The sequence below is a fragment of the Sciurus vulgaris genome, assembly GCF_902686455.1.
Source record: "Sciurus vulgaris genome assembly, chromosome: 8".
Taxonomy (NCBI): domain Eukaryota; kingdom Metazoa; phylum Chordata; class Mammalia; order Rodentia; family Sciuridae; genus Sciurus; species Sciurus vulgaris.
In genome coordinates this window covers 21252909-21268974 of record NC_136468.1, presented here as the reverse complement: position 1 = coordinate 21268974, position 16066 = coordinate 21252909, and the positions used below count along the sequence as shown (strand labels likewise).

The 16066-nt window shown below is 38.6% G+C and overlaps 1 protein-coding gene across 1 annotated transcript in view; it reads left to right on the top strand.

Moving 5' to 3' along the window:
• The window catches only part of EXOC4 (exocyst complex component 4), a 795814-nt gene that overhangs the window by 241999 nt on the left and 537749 nt on the right, over positions 1-16066 (top strand). The gene's annotated exons all lie outside the window — the stretch shown is intronic.

The following is a 16066-nucleotide window of genomic DNA, read 5'->3' as shown; positions in this document are numbered from 1 at the left end:
AATCAATTAAGAAAGATTTGTGAGGGCCTGCTAAATGTAAGACATCATAGGTTTTAGAAGGAATTGAAGTTGGGTACAAAGAAATATAAGATACTACCTTAAGATCCAGTTGTGAAAGTAAGGTGTGTGTGTGTGTGTGTGTGTGTGTGTGTGTGTGTATGTGTGCGTCTGTCTGTCTGTCTGTCTGTGTGTATCTGTCTGTGGTCCTTCTTCACAGTCCATGAGTCCTTCATATATTTGCATTTGTACTGAATATTTATAGTTTTTTTGCCACTGTTCCCTAAGCACTGCAGTATAACAACTACTTGTATAGCCTTTCCATCATATTTGATATTGTAAGTAATCTAAAGATGATTTCAAGTAATAAGGGTAAGTGTTATAGATAAGGTTATAGACAAGTACTATACCATTTTATAAAAGAGACTTGAGCACCATGGATTTTATTGCCCGTGGAGACGACTGTGTTCACACACCTACATGGAGACACAGATACCTCACCAACAATGTGAAGAAGTACATAGTAATAGCTAAGTGGGTTTTATGCATAGAATTGCTAGAGAAATTAAGAGAAGGGAGTGATTATTTCAATTATTTTAGAATTCTGTATTTTGTCCATGAGGGACATGTATGACCACTTTAGTCTTTGGTACTTTGGGGGTACTTGAAGCATTTTTTCAGTGACTAGACTGCACAATTAAATGTTTGTTTTTTAAGACTCATCATAGTTACGTATAAAGTACCATGAAGCACCCAGTCAGCTTTTCTGGTTGAAGACTACTGTCATCCCACCTCCATGTGGCTTCATAAATATGAATTAGACTAATCAATCTAATAACATCTAATTTTTTCCATCTAGCTTTGCTCACTCATATCATAGTAGTTGTTGCACTGCTTACATATATGGTAACCAAAAGCAAAAATTTGGAAATATGTTCTAGGGTACTGGGAAAAGGAGATTTACCTGCCAATATATATTTAATTTTAAAATGTTATCATACATTTTGGAAAGCATGCAGGGTGCTTCTGGAGCAGTACAGAGAATAGTTAAAATTGTGAATAAATGAAGGATTGACCAGCTCATTGGTAGGCCAGGTAGTGAAGGAAGAGGGCAACCCAGGGTCTAGTAGGCAGCATCTCCCAGGAGAGTAGGGAGGGCTGCAAAGTGTGGAAGGAAATGATGGTAACAACACATGTTCTTGTAATGTCACTTAGGGGTGTAGCAGGTTATCTAGGGCTATTATATCTTCCTAGCAATGTCCTGGTTTTTTTCTCTCTGCAGTGATTACTGAGGAATAGTTTTTTTCCACCTGTCTTCTATTAAATTCCTATAATGGTGACAGAGCCTCGCACTCCCCTTAGTTTGAATCCTGATGATTTTATTATTTTTAAATTAATAAACACTTTTAACAGCAGTTTTAAATTCACACCAAAATTCAGTAGAAAGTACAAAGTTCCTGTGTGTCCCCTGCTCTACCCTCCATAACCTCCTCTGTATTCACATTACACCCCACAGTGAAGCCTTTCATGTGACGCTTTGAGATGAAAAGATAGACCACATAATTAATGGGTCAGCAGTAGAACCTGTCACTTGCTCAGATCAAGGATTATAGCCATCAGGATGAATGACTGATACCCACTCTTCCTTCCTTTTGTTAGTAGGGATAGTGAACACCCTGTACGCTAGCCACATGGCACAATTTTCAGGTCCCCTCAGCATTCCATGATCTCTTCAGAGACAGTGTGGCATGGCAATGCAGAATAGGGGGTTCTGAGCACAGACTGCTCACATGCTCTTCTTTACTACTAGTATCATGGCCTTGGACAAGTTACATGACCCCTATACCTCCTTTTCCTTTTCTCTCAATTGAGATAAAGTAATGGGACCTACCCCATGAGGTGTTTGTGAAAGTCGGTCTTTAAAAAATCATCCACCATAGTGTGAACATTATGCCTTTCTTTGTCTTCTCCAGGGTTAATTTCTAGTACTGTGACTACAGAGCTTTCACATACATTTTGTTTATCCTTGTGTTATCTTTTATGGCTAAATCTTTCTTAGCTTTCTAAGTTAAATTTAGTCATCACTTATTCTCAGGAGTTTCCTTGCAGGTCCTATCTCTTCCCAGTCTTCTGCAAACACACACCTACTATGGGGTTGTGGCCCTGAGATGTGTTCCAGCCAAATTTTTACTGTTCTGAGCATTTGCCATACTATATCATGGGTCAAAGCTCACTTGCTTAAGTTTGCCATAAAACAGAAGCTCTGTAAGTGACACAATATTTTATTTCCTGTGGTTCATACAGTGCCTGGTTCAATAAATGTTTGATAAATACTAGTTGAGCTAGTGACAGAGTGCAGAGGACAGTTGAAATGTAAGTAGGATAGAAAGATCACCATTGAGAAGGAGGAAGGGCCCTAAAAGGAGGTGGAGCATTGACAGCCATTATCAGACTGATGGGTTCCCATTCATTTTCAAGTTTGTTATTTTGTCCCATTGTCCCAGACATGGAACACTTAAGAAAGTTAAGTTGAGCAACAACTATACCACTTATTGTAGCTTTGGAATATTATTTGAATATTTATTATATTAACAAAATTGAAAACTTCAAACTTAATGGATTAAGGAGAATTAGAGGCTGTGCATATTTTTCTTTTTCTCTGCAGTTTCATTGTACATAGGTTTTATTAAGCAGAAAAGTTGCCATTGAGCTGTCTGGTCCAGGAGGAAATTGTTATATGAGATTGAAAAACATTTTATAATCCAGTTGAGCTGCAGAGAAATTTTATTCTTTGAGGTAGTTAATCAAAGAGTCACTCCACTCCAACCTTCCCATCCTTCAGGTAGTTAATTGAAATACGGGTGTCTCAAGCACAAGTCTATTGCACTTATAGTGTTAGCAAGACAGGAGGAGTATCTGGTTAGATGAGAGAAATAGCAAACACTCATGTTCATGGTAATCATTAAAAAGTACTTTAGTGGAGGTGATACATCATACATTTGATAAGAGAATGGATCAATTACTAGTTTTGTACAAGTTTGATGCTGTTTCATAGAGAAGCAAACGTTAATTCTGACAAATGCTTTTAACATTTTAGCAGGAATAAAAAGAGGAAATCACACCCATCTTCCATTAAAAACAGCTGTCCCTTTTCAGTTATTTCATTAATCTGACTTGGTCTAAGGACCACAGTGAGATCTGCATTTCAGCTTCCCCTTGAAAAAACATAATTGGATAGTTCAGTTAAATCATAAGACATCGGCAGAAGATTTTTGTCTCTTCTCTTAGCGCAATATAGCTATAGACTTCGCTTCCCAGTGGTTTGGTTTGTAGGGTCAACCTTTCCTTCTGTTGCCGGAAAGCAGCAAAGAAATGCACCATAAAGACCGTCAAGGTAGAATTACAAAGCTCAAATTTTACAAAAGTTAAGTTCCTGCTAACACTTTCAATTTATCATGCAATTAAAATGTTACTCAGTCTAACAATACACATGGGGTAAAAGAATGTAAAAATGAGATTTCTTTGGTATTATCAACCCATCTCAATTGGCTCTAGCTGATATGGTACAGATGGTTCATTATATAGTCTGCCCGTTGGCAATTGGACTGAGAAGGTGGGGGGGCGACTTCCAAGTGTGTGAAATGACAGGTGGAAATCTAGCTTGTGCGTATGTCTACGTTAATCATCGACTTCCTGTTGTTTTGAGCCTCTCTAATGCTTCATTGTGCTGTTTAGCTGTACAGAAGTGTACTAGGTGAAGAAAGATACATTTACCTTGAACATAAGCTTCTCAGGTTTAATGTCTAATTCTTCAGGAGAGTAAGATAATTGATGAATGCTGTATCTCATGAAGGCTAAAACCAATCCAAATATTGCCACACATAAACAAAATAAGCTCTTAGGGTAATCAATTCAATTGTGCCTCCATTTTCTCAAATGAAAAATAGAGTTATTATCAGTCCTGACTACTTCAGGGGAATATTGTGACTATTCAGTTACAAGTTTAAACTCTGCAAAAATTAGAACAGCTATGTTGATTTAAATTAAAGAAATTATCACTATGGAAGTAGGAGTACTGCATCTACTTCTTTACCTCTTATATTCTCTTCAACTCCAGTCCACTGAGTTGACTCTCCTCAAGAGAGTCCCTCAGCAGTGACTTCCATCATGGCAGAGTCTGTGTTGCTTTTCTGCATTCTCTCACTTGATCTTTTAGCAGCACTTTTCCCTTTTTCCTCCTCACGTTCCTTCTGAATCTTCTCATGAGCCTCTTGTCTAGGGGTTTGACCCTTAGATTTCCTCTGTGCTCACTCTATAACTCTCCCCCAATGACCTCAGCTAAGACAGCTTTACCTAGTGCCTAGGTACAGGTGACCTCTAAGTCTTTTTCTCCTCCCTAAGTCTCATTATTGTTTCCTGACTTCTTCCATTATTCAATCCTTCATTCTATGCTTATCAAAATATTTTTTAAAGTTTTTCATAATGGTTTTCTTAATATGTATATGTCTCACTTACTTGTTAACATGTTAATTTTCTACACTTCCCTCCATCCAGAATTGAAGTCTTACTCATTGGTACACACCAGTGTCTAGAATGCTTGGCTTAAATTAGACTCTTAAATGATATGTGATAGAGGTTTAAGGTGTAGTTCAGTGATAGAGCATGTGCTTAGCTTGTATGAGACCTGGGTTTGAACCCCAGCGCACACACAAGTACAGACACCATATAGGTATGGTGAAGGATACTCTTTATTTCCTTCTTTGTAGGTGCAATTCTACTTATTTGAGAAACTTTAGGAGAAGCTTTAATAAATAGAGTAAGAGTAGGAGTCTGTTGTTTGTTTTCTTTAATTTTTAAGCATAATGAGACTCATGAATGGGTAGAGTTCATTAATGGTCATTGATTCAAATGGTAAGGTGTACTCAGTTTTGATTACAGTTTCTTTTGTATCTTGGGACTACATAGTACGCCTGTTTGTACTCAGTGATATTACCCTTAGAGTGCCATTTTTATCCCCATTAGTTTAATGAATGACATTTCTATAGCTCTGATATTAATATATTCTGTAAAGCTATAGCCACTTGAGAACTGACTTTGCTAAGAGGATTTGCTTTACATGGTAAATATGGAAGTACTGGCATCAGGGAAAACTGGGCCCTTTTACTGACCTGATCTGAATTTCCAAGTTTCCCCTCTCTCATGGATTATTGGTTCCTGGAGTTGTGAATACATAATGATATTGTATATAATTAATCTATTTGGAGATACCTTGCCTTAAGGAAAACAGAAACAAAAACAAAAAAGATTCAGATCAGTTAACCATGGGTTGATTATCCTTCTTAAAAAAGGATTTATAATAGGAATTTCTTTGATAGCAGGCTCTTCTATAATGGAGCATTTAAAGCAAGACTTCACTTATGTACACATTTTCAGGGGCATTTTGACTAAAAGAAGGGATGCTCATTACTATAGCAGTTTTGTGCCCATATCACACATTTGTTCCACAGTCTGAAATATAAGAAACACTTAAGAGCTTTCCATCCTGAAATCTGATTAGAAAATTCTTTGCAAGCTGTTAAATTTTATTAAACAACTTGGTTAATAACTATTTAACAATATGCAGAAAACATGAAAAGATACATTTTTCCTTTGAAAATTACATATGACTATTTCAAAATAATCTTTCATAGTTAGCTCTTTTCTTTTAGCCTCTTATATAGTGGGTGAAATCTAGTCCCTCTCTCTGTATATTTATATCCTTGCTTTTTTTTTTTTTCTATTTTTTTTTATTGTAAACAAATGGGATACATGTTGTTTCTCTGCTTGTACATGGCGTAAAGGCATACCATTTGTGTAATCATAAATTTACATAGAGTAATGTTGTTTGATTCATTCTGTTATTTTTTCCCTTCCCCCCACCCCTCCCACCCCTCTTTACCCTCTATACAGTACTTCCTTCCTCCATACTTGCCCCCCTCCCTAACCCTAACTCTAACCCTAACACTAACCCTTCCCTCCCCCCCCCCATTATGTGTCATCCTCCACTTATTAGCGATATCATTCGTCCTTTGGCTTTTTGAGATTGGCTTATCTCACTTAGCATGATATTCTCCAATTTCATCCATTTGCCTGCAAATGTCATAATTTTATCATTCTTTATGGCTGAGTAATATTCCATAGTATATATATACCACAGTTTCTTTATCCACTCATCAATTGAAGGGCATCTAGGTTGGTTCCACAGTCTGGCTATTGTGAATTGAGCAGCTATGAACATTGATGTGGCTGTATTTCTGTAGTATGCAGATTTTAAGTCCTTTGGGTATAGGCCAAGGAGTGGGATAGCTGGGTCAAATGGTGGTTCCATTCCAAGTTTTCTAAGGAATCTCCACACTGCTTTCCATAGTGGCTGCACTAATTTGCAGCCCCACCAGCAGTGTATGAGTGTACCTTTCTCCCCACATCCTCGCCAACACCTGTTGTTGCTCGTATTCTTAATAATCGCCATTCTAATTGGGGTGAGATGGAATCTTAGGGTGGTTTTGATTTGCATTTCTCTTATTACTAGAGATGTTGAACATTTTTCCATATGTTTGTTGATTGCTTGTAGATCTTCTTCTGTGAAGTGTCTATTCATTTCCTTAGCCCATTTGTTGACTGGACTATTTGAATTCTTGGAGTAGAGTTTTTTGAGTTCTTTATAGATTCTGGAGATTAGTGCTCTATCTGAAGTATGATTGGCAAAGATATTCTCCCACTCTGTAGGCTCTTTCTTCGCATTGCTGATAGTTTCCTTTGCTGAGAGAAAGCTTTTTAGTTTGAATCTATCCCAGTGGTTGATTCTAGCTTTTATTTCTTGTGCTATGGGAGTCCTGTTAAGGAAGTCTGGTCCTAGACCAACAAGGTGAAGATTTGGACCTACTTTTTCTTCTATAATCTGCAGGGTCTCTGGTCTGATTCCGAGGTCCTTAATCCATTTTGAGTTTAGTTTCGTGCATGGTGAGAGATATGGGTTTAGTTTCATTCTGTTGCATATGGATTTCCAATTCTCCCAGCACCATTTGTTGAAGAGGCTATCTTTTCTCCATTGCATATTTTTGGCCCCTTTGTCTAGTATGAGAAAATTGTATTTATTTGGGTTTGTGTCCGTGTCCTCTATTCTATACCATTGATCTACCTTTCTATTTTGGTACCAATACCATACCGTTTTTGTTCCTATTGCTTTGTAGTAGAGTTGAAGATCTGGTATTGCAATACCCCCTGTTTCACTCTTCCTGCTAAGGATTGCTTTAGCTATTCTGGGTTTCTTATTCTTCCAGATGAATTTCATAATTGCTTGCTCTATTTCTGTAAGGTACACAATTGGGATTTTAATTGGAATTGCATTGAATTTGTATAGCACTTTAGGTAGTATGGCCATTTTGACAATATTAATTCTTCCTATCCAAGAACATGGAAGATCTTTCCATCTTCTAAGGTGTTCTTTAATTTCTTTCTTTAGTGTTGTATAGTTCTCATTGTAGAGGTCTTTCACCTCTTTTGTGAGATTGATTCCCAAGTATTTTATTTTTTTCGAGGCTATTGTGAATGGGGTAGTTTTCCTAATTTCTCTTTCTGAAGATTCATCACTTATGTATAAAAATGCGTTGGATTTATGGGCATTGATCTTGTAACCTGCTACATTACTGAATTCACTTATGAGTTCTAAGAGTTTTCTGGTGGAATTTCCAGGTTCCTCTAAATATATAATCATGTCATCAGCGAACAGGGATAGTTTGAGTTCTTCTTTTCCAATTCGTATCCCTTTAATCTCTTTGGTTTGTCTAATTGCTCTGGCCAGAGTCTCAAGAACGATGTTGAATAGAAGTGGTGAAAGAGGGCATCCCTGCCTTGTTCCAGTTGTTAGGGGGAATGCTTTCAGTTTTTCACCATTTAGAATGATATTAGCCATGGGCTTAGCATAAATGGCCTTTACAATGTTAAGGAATGTTCCCACTATCCCTATTTTTTCTAGTGTTTTGAGCATGAAGGGGTGCTGTATTTTATCAAATGCTTTTTCTGCATCTATTGAAATAATCATGTGATTCTTGACTTTAAGTCTATTAATATGGTGAATTACGTTTATTGATTTCCTGATGTTGAACCAACCTTGCATCCCTGGGATGAAACCCACTTGATCATGGTGCACTATCTTTTTAATATGTTTTTGTATGCGATTTGCTAAAATTTTGTTGAGAATTTTTGCGTCGATGTTCATTAAGGATATTGGTCTGAAATTTTCTTTCCTTGATGAGTCTCTGTCTGGTTTAGGTATCAGTGTGATATTGGCTTCATAGAATGAGTTTGGGAGGGTTCCCTCCTCTTCTATTTTATGGAATACTTTGAGAAGTATTGGAATGAGCTCTTCCTTAAAGGTTTTGTAGAACTCGGCTGAGAACCCATCTGGTCCCGGACTTTTCTTTGTTGGTAGGCTTTTGATGACTTCTTCTATTTCAGTACTTGAAATTGGTCTATTTAAATTGTTTATGTCCTCCTCATTCAGTTTAGGCAATTCATATATCTCTAGAAACCTGTTGATGTCTTCGAAATTTTCTATTTTGTTGGAGTATAGATTTTCAAAATAGCTTCTAATTATGTTTTGTATTTCCATCCTGTCGTGATATTTCCTTGTTCATTCCGAATTTTAGTGATTTGGGTTTTCTCTCGTCTTCTCTTTGTTAGTGTGGCTAAAGGTTTATCAATTTTGTTTATTTTTTCGAAGAACCAACTATTTATTTTGTCAATTTTTTGTATTGTTTCTTTTGTTTCAATTTCATTGATTTCAGCTCTGAGTTTAACTATTTCCTGTCTTCTACTACTTTTGGTGCTGGTCTGTTCTTCTTTTTCTAAGGCTTTGAGCTGTAGTGTTAGGTTGTTTATTTGTTGAGTTTTACTTCTTTTATTAAATGCGCTCCATGAAATAAATTTCCCTCTAAGTACTGCTTTCATAGTGTCCCAGAGATTTTGATATGATGTTTCTTTGTTCTCATTTACCTCTAAGAATTTTTTAATTTCCTTCTTAATATCTTCTGTTATCCATTCATCATATGATAGCATATTGTTTAATCTCCAGATGTTGGAATAGTTTCTGTGTTTTACTCTTTCATTTATTTCTAACTTCAATCCATTATGATCTGATAGAATACATGGTAGTGTCTCTATCTTCTTGTATTTGGTAACATTAGCTTTGTGGCATAATATATGGTCTATTTTAGAGAAGGATCCATGTGCTGCTGAGAAGAAAGTGTATTCACTCTTGGTTGGATGGAATATTCTATAAATGTCCGTTAAGTCTAAATTATTGATTGTGTTGTTGAGATCTATGGTTTCTTTGTTCAATTTTTGTCCGGAAGATCTGTCCAGTGGTGAGAGAGGCGTGTTAAAATCACCTAGTATTATTGTGTTGTGGTCTATTTGGTTTCTGAAATTGAGAAGGATTTGTTTGACATACATAGATGAGCCACTGTTTGGGGCATAGATGTTTATGATTGTTATATCTTGCTGATTTATGCTTCCCTTAAGCAGTATGAAATGACCTTCTTTATCCCTTCTGACTAACTTTGGCTTGAAGTCCACATTATCGGAAATGAGGATGGATACTCCAGCTTTTTTGCTGAGTCCATGTGCATGGTATGTTTTTCCCCATCCTTTCACCTTTAATCTATGGGTATCTTTTTCTATGAGGTGAGTCTCTTGCAGGCAACATATTGTTGGATCTTTCTTTCTAATCCAGTCTGCCAGTCTGTGTCTTTTGATTGATGAATTCAGGCCATTAACATTCAGGGTTATTATAGAGAAATGATTTGGTTTCCCGGTCATTTGGTTCATTTTTAAAATTTTGTTTATTTATTTGTTTGACACAACTTGTTTCCTCCTTTATTTGACAATTCCTTTAGGATAATTCCTCCCTTTGCTGATTTGCTTCTTTGTTTTTCATCTCTTCCTCATGGAATATTTTGTTGAGAATGTTCTGTAATGCTGGCTTTCTTTTTGTCAATTCTTTTAGCTTTTGTTTATCATGGAAGGATTTTATTTCATCGTCAAATTTGAAGGTAAGTTTTGCTGGGTATAAGATTCTTGGTTGGCATCCATTTTCTTTCAGGGCTTGAAAAATGTTGTTCCAGGCCCTTCTGGCTTTTAGGGTCTGGATTGAAAAATCTGCTGATATCCGTATTGGTTTCCCCCTGAATGTAATTTGGTTCTTTTCTCTCACAGCCTTTAAAATTCTGTCTTTATTTTGTATGTTAGGTATTTTCATTATAATGTGCCTTGGTGTGGGTCTGTTGTAATTTTGTGTATTTGGAGTCCTGTAAGCCTCCTGAACTTGATTTTCCATTTCATTCTTCAGATTTGGGAAATTTTCTGATATTATTTCGTTGAATAGGTTATTCATTCCTTTGGCTTGTTTCTCTAGGCCTTCCTCAATCCCAATAATTCTTAAATTTGGCCTTTTCATGATATCCCATAGTTCTTGTAGATTCTGTTCATGATTTCTTACCATCTTCTCTGTTTGTTCAACTTTGTTTTCAAGGTTAAATATTTTGTCTTCAATGTCTGAGGTTCTGTCTTCCAGGTGTTCTATCCTATTGGATATGCTTTCTATGGAGTTCTTAATTTGGTTTATTGTTTCCTTCATGTCAAGGATTTCTGTTTGGTTTTTTTTCAATATCTCTAACTCTTTATTGAAATGATCTTTTGCTTCCTGTATTTGCTCTTTTAACTGTCGATTGGTGCGATCATTCAATGCTTGCATTTGCTCTTTCATCTCATCGTTTGCTTCTCTGATCATTTTACTTATGTACATTCTGAACTCCTTTTCTGTCATTTCTTCTGCCATGCTGTCACTGGGTTTTATTGATATAACATCTAGATTTGTTTGCAGCATTTTCTTTCCTTGTTTTCTCATATTGTTCAGGTATCAGAGGACTGCTGAGATATTGCAGATTTCCTCTATTGACTTACAATGTCCCTGAAGATTTCTATATATATCCCCCTTTAGCCTTCAGTAGGCTGAAGTCTTGAGGAAGTTGATAATGCGGTGCTCCACAAGGAAGCTGCCTCTCTAGGAGTGGTGTCCTTCAGGTGGGGTATAATCCCTGCTAGTGGGCAGAGGTGCCTCCACTTGTTGACCAATGGTCATCCAAAGGGGACCTAGGCTGTGGGCTGAGGCCAGGCCTGTTTGGGCCTGAGTCTCTGGTTTTACCGTCCTTGTGGTGAAACCTCACCCGGCAGGGAAGACTCACCCGGTGGGGAGGTCTCGCTGGTCAGTTCCCTCCTAGAGGTTCCCCTCAATTTACAGCTACCGCCTGGGCTTGGCTGCCTTCCTCTGCAAAGTTCCCAGGGGCCCGGCCCTATCTCCTGGGCCTGGGAGCCTCACCCTTTGCAGATGACTCTCCTTAGGCTGCCCTTCCTCAGAGAATCTGCCCGCAGGCCTGGTACCTTCACTCCGCCCTAAGCCTGTCTCTGTGGGGCTCTTCCACCAAGAAGCCTCCTAGATCCTGGGACCCTGCTCTGCACCTAATCGCCTGGCTATGCGGCCCCTCCTCTGAGCAGCGACCTGGGGCCCTGTACAATTGCTCTGAATCCCAGAGACCCGCCACACGCCTCTTCCTCCAGACAGCCGCCTAGTATTCCGGTGCGGTCACTAGGAGTCCAAGAAACTCACTGCGTGCCTCCACCTCCACCAACCACCCGTAGCCCTGTGCCGTCAATCACTCCGAGTTGAAGTGACCTTCCCTGTTCCTCCTCCTTCTCCAGATAACCCCCCGGGTGTTCAGGAGCGGTCGCTCTGAGTGGCTCTGAGTCCACGTGACCCGCAGCACGGGTCCTCTGGGCAACCGCCTGGAGCTCTGGTGCGTCCACTCAAGACCAAGCGTCCCACCACGCTCCTCCTCCAGGCAGCCCCCCTGTGTTCAGGCGCTGTCACTTTAAGTCCAAACAACTCACCACTCGCCTTCTCCTCTGAGCAGCCGCCTGGAGCGCTAATGCAGTCACTGCGAGTCCACACGACCCGCCGTGCTCCTCCTCCTCCTCCTCCTACTCCTCCAGGCAGGCCCCGGGGTTCAGAAGTGGTCCGAGTTCAAACAGCTCGCCACCCAGCCCCTCCTCTGGCAACCGCCTGTAACTCTGGTGTAGTCACCCCGAATCCAAGCGGCTACGCTCCTCCTCCTCCTCCTCGTCCTCTGGGCAGGCCCCGGGGTTCAGAAGCGTCGTTCTGATTCCAAACAGCTCGCCGCGCAGCTTCTCCTCTGGCAACCGCCTGCAGCTCTGGTGCAGTCACTCCGAATCCAAGTGGCCACGTTCCTCCTCCTCCTCCTCAGGGCAGTCCCTGGTGTCCTGAGTCCACACAGCTCTCCTCGCCACTCCTCCCCTGGGCAGCCGCCGGAGCCCCAGTGGTTGCTCCGAGTCCCAGCGCTGTGCCGAGCGGCCTCCCTCACGGCGCTCCCAGCTGTCCGAGTTCACTGCTCCAGCGGGGGGAGGGGCGTCTCGCCGGCAGTTCTACTTCACAAAGTTTCCTGCGTTCCGGGACCACCGTCCCGTCCGGGATGCCTCCCCAAGGGGTGAGAGTCACCTGCCTGCTTTGAGTTGGTCCCAAGCGTCTCAATATCTCCTCTTTTGAATCCTGAGTCCTGGAGCAACATGAAATGCAGCCACCCTCTAGGCCGCCATCTTGAAACCCCCTATATCCTTGCTTTTTAAAATAATGATCTTAGCCCACTTACATGTAAGATTTGTCTTCTAATGAACTTAAATAGAACCTTTGTCAATGCTGATTTCTTCATCTGTTCCTAAGAAGTAGTAATAAATATTCTTTCCTCAGGTCATGAACAGACTAATACATTATTTGAAATGTTTTAGAAAATAAAATATTTTTATGCCAAGCTTGTTATTAAGTATACTACTTGTTAACCTCAATCTATGTGGTGTAGAAATGTATTGTAATTAAAATTGTTTTTTAGTTGTAGATTTAATTTATATAAAAAGGATTTATTTTCTGAAACACTCTAGTTCTTATTGTATGCTACAAAATACTGCTAGTTCTGCCATGTGGAGGAGCTTAGAATTCATGAAAAAAATAGATCTTGTGTGTACAAAAAAATAACCATTACAAAGCCCATTACTTAGCAAGGCCATATACCTTACTCTTGAGATATGATCTTTGGTTATCATGCAGAACCAGTTGGTGACATGTAATCTCATTTAGAAAAATTTCATTCTATTCATTCACTCACTCATTTACACAGTTATGAGAAAAGAAGATGCTTTAAAATAAAATATAATAATTTGAGTTTTAAAAAGTGATACCAGTGCATTTCTCTATACCTGCACTATGCTTTAGTTAAAAGATTTTTAAAATTAAATATGAAAAAATAACAACTTCTAACATGTTGCAACAGAAAAATTTGAATGTTATAACATTTTTTCATCATTTAACTCACATTAGTTTTTAAAATACCTTTATTTTATTGATTTATTTTTATGTCATGCTGAGGATTGAATGCAGTCCCACACATGCTAGGTAAGCACTGTACCACTGAGCAAAAACCCCAGCTCATTACTTTTTTAATAAGGTAAAAATAACAACTTTTCTCATTTTCATAGACGTCCGTTAGGACCACAGAAATTATATTCTTGGCAAACCCAATAGTTTACATAATGCACTCATGCTGAGTTCAGATTTTTGGAAAACAGAGATCACAATCATTTAGTACATCTATTTTCTTCCTGCGCCAGAGTCACCATACCATTCTAGACTTCTAAAAAAGAATATACTCTGCCTTTTGATTTTCTGTTATATTCAGCCCTTCTTATAACCTAATTAGTTCAAGCATTGTGATATACACTGTGATGGAGTTATATATATATATATAATAGGGCTGTGAAGGCAGAAGGTTTTTGTACATTTTTAAGACTTAAGCTCGGTTATAAAGGATGAAGAGAAGTTTTCTAGGTAAAGAAAGAAGTGGCAGGCATTTCAGGGCCTGGATAAATGTATGAAAGTTTGGGAGTATGGGTTGTTCTTTCATAATTTGAGCTTCAGTGAATGAATTGGTTTTAATGTTTTCTGGCAGTTAATGAACTGAGTTTATATATGTAGACTACTACTGATTATAATTTATTACTTCCAGGAACCAAAGATGATAAAAAGGACACCAAAGCTATTGTGATTGACATTGGCCATTGTTCATCCTAACAATTAAGAGATTAAGAACCAGTAAGCACCAATGTGTACTGGTGAGGGTAGGAAAGTAAAGGCCATTATCATACTAGAGTAAAAACTACATGTCATCATATACATTTTCTGAATGATGTTAAAATGTTATAGCCATGCAACTTCATTATTAAAATTTCTATGGGAAAACAGCTTTGTTTTTATGTGCTATTGTTGTTATTTCATCAGCCTATTCTTGGTAGATGAGGCTGGACATATTAGCATGGGCCAGATCATGAAGGATCAGCCTGACCTGTTTCTAAAGTACCATGGGTTAAAACTAGAATGTTCCACTTGAACTGCAAGTGGTGATGGCAGTTGGTTCTATATGGAGATAGCAGAATTCTGTGTACTCACGTCTGGTTTCCAGCTTGTGATTGTGATGTGGATGAAAATTTGCATCAAGTTACTTTTGGCTTCCCCACAAATTAAACTCAAAAAGCCCATATAACAGTAATATATGATAGTATGTACGAATGCTGCATGAATATTGCAGTAGTCATAATATAGGGTGTTCATTCCTAGAACTGTGATGACATCTCCTGAATTGCAGCCAGTTCATTTGCATATTCATGCCCACTTAGCTCAAATAAGTCCCTGTTTGTTTGCACATTAATGTCTGATTTCTGCATCAGTTAACTAATTTACATATCCCTGTTCAGTTAGTTAGTGATGTTCATATATGGAATATCGGTGTGACTGTTTGTGCTTTTGAGTAGCTTGGGGAGTATTGTGATTTAATGGAAGGAGCAATGATTTCTCATTCCACTTTTACTGGACATGTTAATTTACTTTTCTGAATTCTAGATTACTCATCTGTGTAACAAGGTCAACAATAGTTACCCTGCCCAATTGTCAGAGTTGCCGTATCAGTTTCCAGGTCAACTCAATTCTGGGCTATGCTGCAGGAACATTTCCTGCTTAAGGAGAGGTCCTAGGTACTGTGGAAGAGAAGACCTGCAAACTGTTAAAGTTCTAGGGAGTGCTTTGGGAACGTGAAGGAGAAGACACTTAATACTGCCAGAAGTCACAGAAGGTGTTACAAAGGAAGAATCCTTGTAACTAAACTGGAAGGGGAGTTAACCAGCTAACCGAGGAAAGAAAACTCACTGAGGTGGGAGAAGATGATGTAATTGTGCACACCTCAGAGTTTCATGGAATCATAGGCATTTAGTTGGGGTTGAAACATAAGGTGTGTGGGGAAGACTGGACCTGGACAAGGTAGATATGTAGGCAAATGTCAGTTTTGGTATATCATAGCAAGAAGGTATGGCTTTTCTCTTATGGATGAAAAGGAGACCTCTAAGGGCTCAACGTAGGAAAGTGATAGGTAAATGTAGTCAGAATTGGATTTAGAAAAGTTTTCTGATGTTTGCATGGAGAAGGAATTGAGTACAGTGAGATCAGTGGCAGGCAGGTTGTGCTATTATTTCAGGTGAAACCTTATGAAAGATTCTGTCAGCCTTTTGGGACACATGGGAAGAGATCCAAAAGCTAATTGGAGGCAGAATCAGTTGGACATAGTATTGTCCGTGGGGTTTGAGCAAGAGATACACAGTTTTGCTGATTACCAGTTTTCAATTTGGTGATAATGGTATTATTTATTAAGAAAGTAAATGCAAAGAGTAGTAGCTTTTATGGAAGGTTAGGTAGGGATGAAGATAACTTTTTTCATTTCTGTCAGTTTTGTGTGTGTGTATATATATATATATATATATTTAATCTAATTTAATATACTTTTGCTATTCTAATCTAATCATCTTATCTCTTTCCTTAGGTTTGAGATTTTCAGCAGTTTGGATTACCCATAACCACTTC